The 12,041-nt window shown below is 47.3% G+C and overlaps 1 protein-coding gene across 2 annotated transcripts in view; it reads left to right on the forward strand.

Moving 5' to 3' along the window:
* LOC137420545 (dedicator of cytokinesis protein 1) overlaps window positions 1-12,041 on the forward strand; it is a gene marked incomplete in the record, with an annotated part of 615,378 nt that overhangs the window by 140,597 nt on the left and 462,740 nt on the right.

Raw genomic sequence — 12,041 nt, forward strand, 5'->3', positions numbered from 1 at the left:
AACTCTCCAGCACTCCACCCATCCTTCAGCGTCCTCAAACGTATTTTTGACTCGAATGTCTCAAGAAACTCATTTTGCAATAAATGTTCGTTTCCCATTAATCGTACACTTTTCAAAATCCAATCTCACCCCTCCCCTTCAAATCTTCCCCATCACCCCTTCCCTCCAAATCTTCCCCATCACCCCTCCCCTTCAAAACTTCCCCATCACCCCTCCCCTCCAAATCTACCCCTGTGCCCCTCCCCCCAAATCTTCCCCATCACCCATCTCTTTCAAATATTCCCCCTTGCCCCTCCCCTCAAATCTTCCCCATCACCCATCCCTTTCAAATCTTCCCCCTTGCCCCTCCCCTCCAAATCTTCCCCATCACCCCTTCCCTCCAAAACTTCCCCATCACCCCTCCCCTCCAAAACTTCCCCAATCACCCCTTCCCTCCAAAACCTCCCCATCACCCCTCCCCTCCAAAACTTCCCCATCACCCCTCCCCTCTAAATCTACCCCCTTGCCCCTCCCTTCCAAAACATCCCCATCACCCAGCTCTTTCAAATCTGCCCCCTTGCCCCTCCCCTCCAAATCGTCCCCATCACCCATCCCTTTCAAATCTCCCCCCTTGCCCCTTCCATCCAAAACTCCCCCCACACCCTCCCCTCCGAGACTCTCCCTCGCTGCTCCCCTTCTAGACTCCCCTCTCACCCCTCCTCCTCAAAGCGTCCTCCCTGCTTCTTCCCCCTTCCAACTTTCACCTTCATCTCCCTCAACCTTCTGCCTCATTTTTCCCCCTCCTCAAATAACACCTCACTGCGCCTCACCCAATCACCATCAAACCTTTTGTCCGCCCCATTCTTCCCTTTCTCCAAGCTATTCTGAAATCTCTGACACACCTTCAACAGCTCTCCCTACCTCTTCCTCCGCTTCCACATCTTACCCTACCGCTCCCCCCCCCCCCCCCGTTCTGTATCCGATGCTCCCCCTTCCTCTTCTTTAACAGTATGGACCTCAAACATCTGGGGCCTTCGCTCAAACCTGACTGATCTCTCCACACAGGTTGCTTCTGACAAACCAGACGTGATCTGCTTAACAGAAACTTTCCTCCTTCATGATGTCTCTGATTCCTTGGTATCTCTCACAGGTTACTCCCTCCTCCGGTATGATAGACCTGAGCCTCGTCCTGGAGGTGGGGTTGCTATCTTTATAAAAAAACTCTCTTCCTCACTCGCCCTGCACTGCCCTCTCTCCACCTCACCCCCAGAAATACCTTTGGCTACGGCTTCCCCTTCGCTCCCACCTTTTATTCATATGTGTGTTGTACCGTCCACCAAACAGTGATGACTCCATCTACATCTCGCTGTCTGATAATATGGACCAACTTCTATCGACCCATCCCAACTCTCTCTTCCTCATATGTGGTGATTTCAATTGTCACCATGCCAGTTGGCTGGGTGTGGGTACCTCTCTCACCAGCCATGGCTCTTCAGCAAAGGACTTTTGTGACTCATTGGGACTGACACAATCTGTCAATTTCCCGACCCGGATCTCAGTCAACGGAGCATCTTCTCTTCTGGACTTGGTTATGACTAACTTCCCTGAAAATGTCTGCTGCTCTTCTTCTGCTCCAATCGGCTCATCTAATCATGTGCTTGTTAAAGTGGACATCTCTCTGACCATTCTCAGAGAGCCTCCTCAGCGTCGACGAGTCTGGCATTTCACTCAGGCCAACTGGCACGGTCTTCAAGCAGCCATCAATCATCTGGACTGGTCTCCCATCTCTACTGCCTCTGACATCAACTCATCCTGGGAATTCTTCCAAAGTAAATTGCTCTCTCTCATGCACAGATTTATCTCATCTCGTCTTCAGTTGTTATACCCTTCCTCCCGTCCATGGTACACGGAATCTTGTGGTGAGGCTATTGCCCAGAAACAACTTGCTTTCGTCTCCTGGAAAGCAAATCCAACGGAAGGAAATCTCATTTCCTTTCACAAAGCCTGAAACAAGTGTGTGTCCACCCTCAGGAGAGCCAGGAAACAATATCTCTCCGTTCTCAGGACCGAACTCTCTTATCTGTCTCCCTCTTCCAAATCCTGGTGGCATCTGGTCAAATCTGTTTCTGGTGTTTGTTCCCCCTCCATCCCCTCCCTCACCTCAAACGGCCACACGGCTGACTCCGCACGTGAAAAAGCTGAATGCCTCAACTCTGTGTTTGCCTCTAAATCTTTTTTTTTTTCTTTTTTTTTTTGGATACTGAATCGAGGCTCGTGAAAGAGCTGACATTTACTTCACAAACAAATCAACCAGACAAACAAAATATATAAAAAGAGGGAGCGGAAGACAAGAGAATGGGAGGCACACAAACACTTGAGAGCACACAACATTTAAGAGCAGGGAGATGTGTGGGAGGGAGAGGGCTTGGGGGGAGGAGGTGTGGGAAGGGGGGGGGGGGATGGGGGAAGTATAAAACACAAGGACACCAAGGACTTCCAGGACAGAAGTTGGTATTTCAAAAAGTGGAATTGGGGTGAAATTATCGGGGATAGAAAAGATCAAGGTTTTTGGATGGGGGAAGATAAGAGATGGTGGTGAACAGCTGTTTTAAAGACCTGGAGGGTGGAGTGGGATTGAAGAGAGTGAGGGAGTTTGTTCCAGAGGCGGGAGAAAAGAGGAATGAAGGAGTGAAGGTGAGCAGAGAGTCTTGATTTTGGCAGTTTAACCATAAGAGGGTTGCAGGCAGATCTTGTGCGACCTGTAGGAATATTTGCGGGACAGAGCCCAGAGAGAGCTGGGGGGGCAAGGCCAGAGAGGAGTCGGTAGAAGACAGAAAGACCACCAACCTGCCTGCGGTGAGTGAGTGATGAGTGAGAGGTCCTTGGAGTTAGCTTCATCGCGGGAGATTCCAATGATTCTGAATGCTTTGCTTTCAACAGCGTGAAGACGAGCTAGGTGTGAGGCATGAGCACCAGCCCAGAGGGGAGAGCAGTATTCCATTGAGCTGCGGATGAAAGCCTTGTACGTGGTGAGGAGCTCAGGTGTGCCAAGGAAGGACTTCGCACGACGGAGGATGCCCAGTCGGCAACTGGCTTTGGAGGCCAGATTTGAAATGTGGTTTTCCCAGGAAAGATCATGGCAGATAGTGAGTCCCAAATCTTGTGTCCCAAACCCATCCCTCTCTGTACCCACCGTACCCAGTCGTACCCAGCTGCTCCTGGACTCTGTGTCCTTTCCTCCTGACAAGGTGGAAAAGTTTCTGTCAACCCTCGACTCTGATTCTGCAACTGGACCTGACGGCATCAGCCCACGGGTCCTAAAATCCTGTTCTTCCGCTCTTTCACTCCCTCTCTCTGTTCTCTTCACCCTCTATTTTGCTCAAGGTCATCTGCCATCTGCCATCTGCCATCTGCTTGGAAATCTGCCAACATCACCGCTTTGCACAAAAAAGGTGCAAAAACAGATCCCAGCAACTACAGACCAATCAGCCTTCTCCCAATTATCAGCAAAGTCATGGAATCCATCATTGCTTCAGATATGAAATCTTTCCTCTTCTCCAATGGCTTGATCACTGATCATCAATTTGGTTTCAGACCTGGTCACTCGACTCTGGACATGCTGCTTCTGCTTTCTCAACAATGGATGGAGGTCCTCAATGCCAAACAGGAAATTAGAGCTGTCTCGCTTGACATATCACGTGCCTTCGATACGGTCTGGCAACCCGCTCTGCTCACCAAACTCTCCTCTTTTGGTATCCATGGAAATCTCCACGCATGGCTGGCGGACTTCCTCTCTAGTCGTAGTCAACGTGTGGCCCTGAATGGGTTTCTCTCATCTCCTCTTCCTGTTCAGGCTGGAGTTCCCCAAGGCAGTGTTCTGGGCCCTGTGCTTTTTCTTGTCTTCATCAATGATCTCTCTGACGCTCTTGAAAATCCTCTCTATCTCTTTGCTGATGACTCTACTCTCTGCCGCTCCATTCTTCATCCCTCAGATCGGCAGTCTGCATCCTCCTCACTCTCTGCAGACCTGGACAAAATCACAGACTGGGCAAACAAGTGGAACGTGTCTTTCAATCCTGACAAATCTCACACTCTTACGATGTCTCTCCGAAAAGACCGACTGGACAACCCTCCCTCCACTTTCTGAATAATCCTCTCCAAGAAGTTCTGTCACTCAAGCTTTTGGGTCTCACTATCTGCCATGATCTTTCCTGGGAAAACCACATTTCAAATCTGGCCTCCAAAGCCAGTCGCCGACTGGGCATCCTCCGTCATGCGAAGTCCTTCCTTGGCACACCTGAGCTCCTCACCACATACAAGGCTTTCATCCGCAGCTTAATGGAATACTGCTCTCCCCTCTGGGCTGGTGCTCCTGCCTCACACCTAGCTGGCCTCCAAAGCCAGTCGCCGACTGGGCATCCTCCGTCGTGCGAAGTCCTTCCTTGGCACACCTGAGCTCCTCAACACATACAAGGCTTTCATCTGCAGCTCTGGGCTTGTGCTCCTGCCTCACACCTAGCTCGTCTTCACGCTGTTGAAACCAAAGCATTCAGAATCATTGGAATTTCCCGTGATGAAGCTTACTCCAAGGGCCTCTCACTCACTCACCGCAGGCAGGTTGGTGGTCTTTCCGTCTTCTACCGACTCCTCTCTGGCCTCCGCCCCCCCCCCCCCCCCCAGCTCTCTCTGGGCTCTGTCCCGCAAATATTCCTACAGGTCGCACAAGATCTGCCTGCAACCTTCTTATGGTTAAACTGCCAAAATCAAGACTCTCTGCTCACCTTCTCTCCTTCATTCCTCTTTTCTCCCGCCTCTGGAACAAACTCCCTCACTCTCTTCAATCCCACTCCACCCTCCAGGTCTTTAAAACAGCTGTTCACCACCATATCTTATCTTCCCCCATCCAAAACCTTGATCTTTTCTACCCCCACTAATTTCACCCCAATTCCACTTTTTTGAAATACCAACTTATGTCCTGGAAGTTCTTGGTGTCGTTGTGTTTTATACTTCTCCCACCCCCCCCCCCCCCTTCCCACACCTCCTCCCCCCAAGCCCTCTCCCTCCCACACATCTCCCTGCTCTCAAATGTTGTGTTTGTGTGCTTCCCCTTCTCTCCCCATCTTGTCTTCCGCTCCCTCTTTTTATATATTTTGTTTGTCTGGTTGATTTGTTTGTGAAGTAAATGTTAGCTCTTTCACGGGCCTCGATTCAGTATACAAAAAAAGAAAAGAAAAAAAAAGTCCGTTAAATCGAATGGTTATTTTTGAATGGTAATAAACGCCAAAATGTGCATAACGGACATTATTAAACAGTTATACAGTACATGCGTGTGATAAACCCACTCAAATCTATACCTATAAATGCCAAAAAATCTCTCTCTACTTCTATGTGTTCTCTCTCTCTACTACATGGCCACTTATTTCAGTTACAAACTCCAAACTCAGGCACAAATACAAATTTGTATGGGGAGTAACATAGGCTACGTGGGCCCGGCCTAATGTGCATGTGTGGGGGGAATAACGGCATAAATTCTCTATGTAAATGTGTACTGTGTAGCGCCACCTGGTGGTGGTGGCAGAGGGTATTACAATTCCGTTTTTTTACATGGGCAATACTGAGGTTAAAGCACTCTTCACACAGGTAAATTAATTTTGGCAAACAGGACGACCAATTGTTCCATCAGCTAAGCGAAGGGTAGGCTCCACTTGTAAGAAATAAACAAAAAAAAGCAAGCATGAAATATAAATGAAACAAGTATTTACTGTACTCATCATTTGTGTGGTGATTGATAGCGGTGACTCAGAATACTTGTAATACTTGTATTCTGAGTCGGAGCGAAGAGGCTGAGGAGGTGAATGCTCCCGTGAAACAGCGTTTTCAGAGTCGGGGTCAAGAACCACAAGAGGTTGTTTACAGCAACTTCTTTCAACCATTACGTGGGGACTGAATTTTTTATTTCCTTCCAGGCAGCAGTGAAGTTGAAGAGTGCGGAGTTCAATCAAGTTATAGTTCTTTAGGTTCTGCAATGTCCGCACACCTCTCGTATCCTCTTCATCTTCCTCTTCTGATTGTGTGGGGAGTCCCACACAACCATCACCTCCTCTAAGAAATTCTTCCGATGCAACTGCTTGAAGGCAATGATGATTCCCTGGTCCATCGGTTGTATGAGGGAAGTTGTGTTAGGTGGCAGGAACACACATTTTATTTTCCCATCACTGCCACATAACTTCCCAGCATTAAGATGTGTCGGCGCATTATCCAGAAGAATAACAGCCTTAATATCTTTCTGCGCAATATTGAGGACTTCAGTCTGGTACCAGCACACTTCAGGAATGAAGCGGTTGAAGAACCAGACAGGAAAGATTGCAAGGTCAACCCGTGCATTCTTAGAGTGATTAATAAATTAATGGAAGGCTGGTGCATGATGTCTTTTAAAGCACGAGGCCTTTGTGCTTTACCCACGACAGCAGGTCGCACGCGATGTAGCCCGTCTGCACTCGCACTGAGTAAGGCTGAGATTCGCTTCCCGCTAATGTTTCGGCCAGGGGTAGAAACCCTCATGTTTGTAGGCCTTCAGGAGCGGAGGACAAAAAAGTCCAGTCCCGTCAGCATTGTAGACTTGGGATGAAATTCGCCCTCCCTCATTTTTTTAATGAATTTTGATTTTAATTTTTTTTGTATACAGAGTCGAGGCTCAGGAAAGAGCTAACACATTACACACGAAACATGCATGGACACATAAAACATAATAAAGGGAGCGGGAGACAAGAGGGGCAGAGCGAGGAAAACACACAAGTACAACAATAGAGAACAGGGACGTCGGTAGATCTGTGGAAGGGAGAGGGCTGGGGAGGGGAGGAGAGGGAGAGGTACACGGTATAAAGCAAAGGAACACCACGAGGGATTTCAGGAAATAAGTTGGAGATTGAAAGAGGTGGATTTGGGGTGTTTTAACGGGGATACAAAAGATCAAGGTTTTGGATGGGGAAAGATAAGAGATGGTGGTGAACAGCTGTTTTAAAGACCTGGAGGGAGGAGAAGGTTTGAAGAGAGTGAGGGAGATTGTTCCAGAGGTGGGAGAAAAGAGGAATGAAAGAGTGAAGGTGAGCAGAGAGCCTTGATTTTGGCAGTTTCACCAGAAGAGGGTTACTGGCAGATCTTGTGCGTCCTGCAGGAATATTTGGGGGACACAGCACAGACAGAGCAGGGGGAGCTAGGCTGGAGAGGAGTCTGTAGAAGACAGAAAGACCACCATCCTGCTTGCGGTGAGAGAGTGAAAGACCCTCAGAATCAGCTTCATCGCGGGAGTTTCCAATGATTCTGAAAGCTTTGGTTTCAACATCGTGAAGCCGAGCTAGGTGTGAGGCAGGAGCACCAGCCCAGAGGGAGAGCAGTAATCTATTGTGCTGCGGATTAAAGCCTTGTATGTGGTGAGGAACTCAGGTGTGCCAAGGAAGGACTTCGCACGACGAAGGATGCCCATTCGGCGACTGGCTTTGGAGGCCAGCTTGGAAATGTGGTTTTCCCAGGAAAGATCATGGCAGATAGTGAGACCAAAAAGCTTGAGTGACAACTTATTGGAGAGGATTGTTGAGAAAGGTCTTTTGTCCAGACGGTCTTTTTGGAGAGACATCGTGAGAGTGTGAGATTTGTCAGGATTGAAATACATGTTCCACTTGTTTGACCGGTCTGTGATTTTTGTCAAGGTCTGCAGAGAGTGAGGAGGCTGCAGCCTGCGGATCTGAGGGTTGAGAAATGGAGCGGCAGAGAGTGGAGTCATCAGCAAAGCGAAAGGGGGGATTTTCCAGAGAGTCAGAGAGATCATTGATGAAGACCAGAAAAAGCACAGGGCCCAGCACACTGCCTTGGGGAACTCCAGCCTGAACAGGAAGGGGAGATGAGAGAAATCCATCCAGGGCCACACGTTGCCTACGACCAGAGAGGAAGTCCGCAAGCCATGCGTGGAGATTTCCATGGATACCCTCGGAGGAGAGATTGGTGAGCAGGGCTGGGTGCCAGCCCGTATCGAAGGCATGTGATATGTCAAGGGAGGTGGTTCTGATTTCCTGTTTCGCATTGAGGACCTCCATCCATTGTTGAGACAGCAGGAGCAGCATGTCCAGAGTTGATTGACCTGGTCTGAATCCAAATTGATGATCCAAGATCAAGCCATTGGAGAAAAGGAAAGATTTCATGTCAGAAGCGATGATGGATTCCATGACCTTGCTGCTGATTGGGAGCAGGCTGATTGGTCTGTCGTTGCAAGGATCTGTTTTTGCACCTCTTTTGTGCAGAGCAGTATTGTTGGCTGATTTCCAAAGTGATGGCAGATGACCTTGAGGAAAAGAGAGGGTGAAGAGAACAAAGAGAAGGTGTGAAAGAGCGGCAGAGCAGGATTTCAGGACCTGTGGGCTGATGCCGTCTGGTCCAGTTGCAGAATCAGAGTCGAGGTTTGACAGAAACTTCTCCACCTTGTCAGTAGAGAAGGGCACAGAGTCCAGGAGCAGCTGGGTATGACTGGGTAAGGTGGGAACAGAGAGAGATGGGTTTGGGACACAATATTTCGAGGCAATCACAGAGTTGAGGCATTCAGCTTTTTCACCTGCGGAGTCAGCTGTGGAGCCATTTGAGGTAAGGAAGGGGATGGAAGGGGAACAAACACCAGAAACAGATTTGACCAGATGCCACCAGGATTTGGAGGAGGGAGCCAGGTTTGAGAGTTCAGTCTTGAGATTAGAGAGGTATTATTTCCTTGCTCTCCTGAGGGTAGACACACACTTGTTCCGAGCTTTGTGAAAGGAATGGAGATTGCCTTCCATGAGGAGAAGGCAAGTTGTGTTAGGGCAACTGCCTCACCACAAGCTTCAGTGTACCATGGACAGGAGGAAGGGTAGGACAACTGAAGACGAGATGGGATAAATCTGTGCATGAGAGAGAGCAGTTTGCTTTGGAAGAATTCCCAGGATGAGTTGATGTCAGAGGCAGTAGAGATGGGAGACCAGGCCAGATGATTGATGGCTGCTTGAAGACCGTGCCAGTTGGCCTGAGTGAAATGCCAGACTCGTCGACGATGAGGAGGCTCTCTGAGAATGGCTAGAGAGATATCCATTTTAACAAGCAAATGATCAGATTAACCGATTGGAGCAGAAGAAGAACAGTAGACATTTGCAGGGAAGTTTGTCATAACCAAGTCTAGAAGATATGATGCTCCGTTGACTGTGATCCAGTTCAGGAAATTGACAGATTGTGTCAGTCTCAGTGAGTCGCAGAAGTCCTTTGTTGAGGTGCCATGGCTGGTGAGAGAGGTACCCACACCCAGCCAGCTGGCATGATGACAGTTGAAATCACCACAGATGAGGAAGAGAGAGTTGGTTTGAGTAGAAAGATGTTGGTCCATGTTATCAGACAGCGAGATGTAGATGGATTCATCACTCTTTGGTGGACAGTACAGCACACATATGAACATAAGGTGAGAGCGGAGGGGAATCCATAGTCAGAGGTACTCCTGGGGGTGGGATGGTGAGAAGGCAGTGCAGGGAGAGTGAGGAAGAGAGCTTTTGATGAAGATATCAACCCCACCACCAGGACGAGGCTTACGTCTATCATACCGGTGGAGGGAGTAACCAGGAAGAGATATTAAGGAATCAGAGACATCTTGAAGGAGGAAAGTTTCTGTTAAGCAGGCTGGTTTGTCAGAAGCAACCTGTATGGAGAGATCAGTCAGGTTTGAGCGAAGGCCCTGGATGTTTGAGGTCCATACCGTTAAGGAAGATAAAGGGGAAGCACCGGATACAGGACATGGGAGGGGAGGGGTAGGGCAAAATGAGGAAGAGGAGGAGGTAGGGACAGCTGTTGATAGTGTGTTGGAGATTTCAGAAGTGCTGGGAGAAAGGGAAGGATGAGGAGGACAAAAGGTTTGATGGTGATTGGATGAGGCACAGAGAGGTGTTGTTTGAGGGGGCAAGAGTGAGGAAGAAGGTTGGAGGAGATATAGGTAAGAGTTGGAAGGGAGAGGAAGTGGGGAGGAGGACTCTTTGAGGAGGGGTGAGAGGGGAGAATTGGAGAAAAATGGAGGGTGGGGAGATTTGCAGGGGAGGGGGGAGGGGGGAGTTTTGAAGGGGAGGTTTCATACAACTCCACTTCCACATAATTCAAGCTGCACCAAAAAGTCACATGGCTGGAGAAGATAAGTTGTGGAGTTTCTTCCTCTTCACACAATTCCAAACTGCTACCTTCCAAACCGTACGACCAATCATGTTGAAATTTTAAGCACTTATTCCAAATGACGCCATCTCCATTAGGTTGAAGTCTCACGTTGATCAATCAAGTGGATCAAGTGAATTAAAAAACTAATTCCCTTCAATTGTTTATGGCTGCCAAACCAAACAACCAATCATGTTGAAATGTTACAAACTTAATTCCACTTCACCCCTTCTACATTACTTTAAAGTTTCATGTCGATCGAGGCAGCGGTTCAATAGATATAGGGGTTTTAAGATTTCTGTTTAATTATTTATTGTTGCTAAACCTTGTGACCTATCGCAAATTACAAAAGGGCATTTTGGCACTCAGACATGGGGAACATATGTGTGAAGATTCCATTCAATATGATCCAAAATGAGGGAGGAGGTAGGTTTTAAAGGTTTATGCTTCAAACAATCATATTTCCCAAACCATGTGACCTACGACGCCACAGCCCCAAGCTTTTTGTTTGTCATGGGTACGCGGCCATTCACATGTGTTATTCTGCATGCAGAGTTCTTTACAATGAGCCATGTCTCAATCCTTTCTATGCAGGACTTTTGGAGAAAGAGGTGCAAAGTTTTTCGTTTTTTCCAAGATAGCGCCTGTACCACGTGACATGTGACGTCATAATTACCATTAAAAGATTATACAGGCCGAAGCACTCCTAAGGTGAAAATTTCCTGTCAATTGGTCCAACGACTGCAGAGAAAATGATTTTTTAAAGGAAATAAATCAGAAAAATGGCAGTGGCACAATCAGGTAGATGGCCTGGGAAGAAAGTGTTGCGTTTCTTCCTCTTCCAACGTTAACGACTTCTGGCTTCCAGACCGTACAACCAATCATGTTGAAATTTTAAACACTTATTCCCCTTGATGAGAGCTACTTTACATTAGCGTTTCACATCGATCAATGCAGCGGTTCAAGAGATAGGTTAAGATTTTCGTTCAATTATTTATTGCGGCCAAACCATGTGACTTATCGCAACTTCCAAAATAAGGTTTTCACTTCCCGACGCGGGGAACATATGTGTGAAGATTCCTCTCGATATCTTCAAAAATGAGGGAGGAGATAGGTTTTAAAATGTATGATTCAAAACGTCATAACTCCTAAACCATGTGACCTATGACGTCACGACCAGGGATGATTTGTTTGTCTTGGGTATGCGATCATACCTGCAAAGTTTGGGCCCGGTCTGTTCAGCCGTTCCGGAGAAAAAGGGATTTTAGTGTTTTTTACATGAAAAACAATATGGCGGCCGAACCATGTGACCTATGACGTCGAAAGTTTTTGGATTCTGAATTGTTTTTCACTTAGGTTATGCACAAACAATATCATATTCGAGGCATCAAGGGTTCTATTTGTTGAATTCTAACATCATAACATTAGCACATTTAATAACCTAAATAAACATATTTTTTGGTCCCAATGCAGAGTTCTTTAGAATGAGCCATGACTCAAGCTTTTCCATTGAGCCATTTTGGGGATATAAAGGTGCAAAGTATTTCGGTTTTTCCAAGATTGTACCCATACCACGTGACCTATGACATCATAATTAGCAGTAAAAATTCTACATGTTTAGCCAATCACTTGGCGAAAATTTGGTGCCAATTGGACCAACGGTTGCAGAGAACATTCATTTTAAAGTTTTCGGACATGAAAAACAGAGGTGGAAAAAGAAGAATAAACTATAGGAGTTTTAATAGGTATTCCTCTACATTGTATGTGGAGGAAATGTAATAAAGAGAAATGTGAAAAAGTAGAAAGAAGTGTGAAGGGAATAAAGAACATAGATGTCGGGAATAACCCGGATACATCAA

The sequence above is a fragment of the Myxine glutinosa genome, chromosome 2 (assembly GCF_964187855.1).
Source record: "Myxine glutinosa chromosome 2, kmMyxGlut1.1, whole genome shotgun sequence".
In the NCBI taxonomy this organism is placed as follows: Eukaryota; Metazoa; Chordata; class Myxini; order Myxiniformes; family Myxinidae; genus Myxine; species Myxine glutinosa.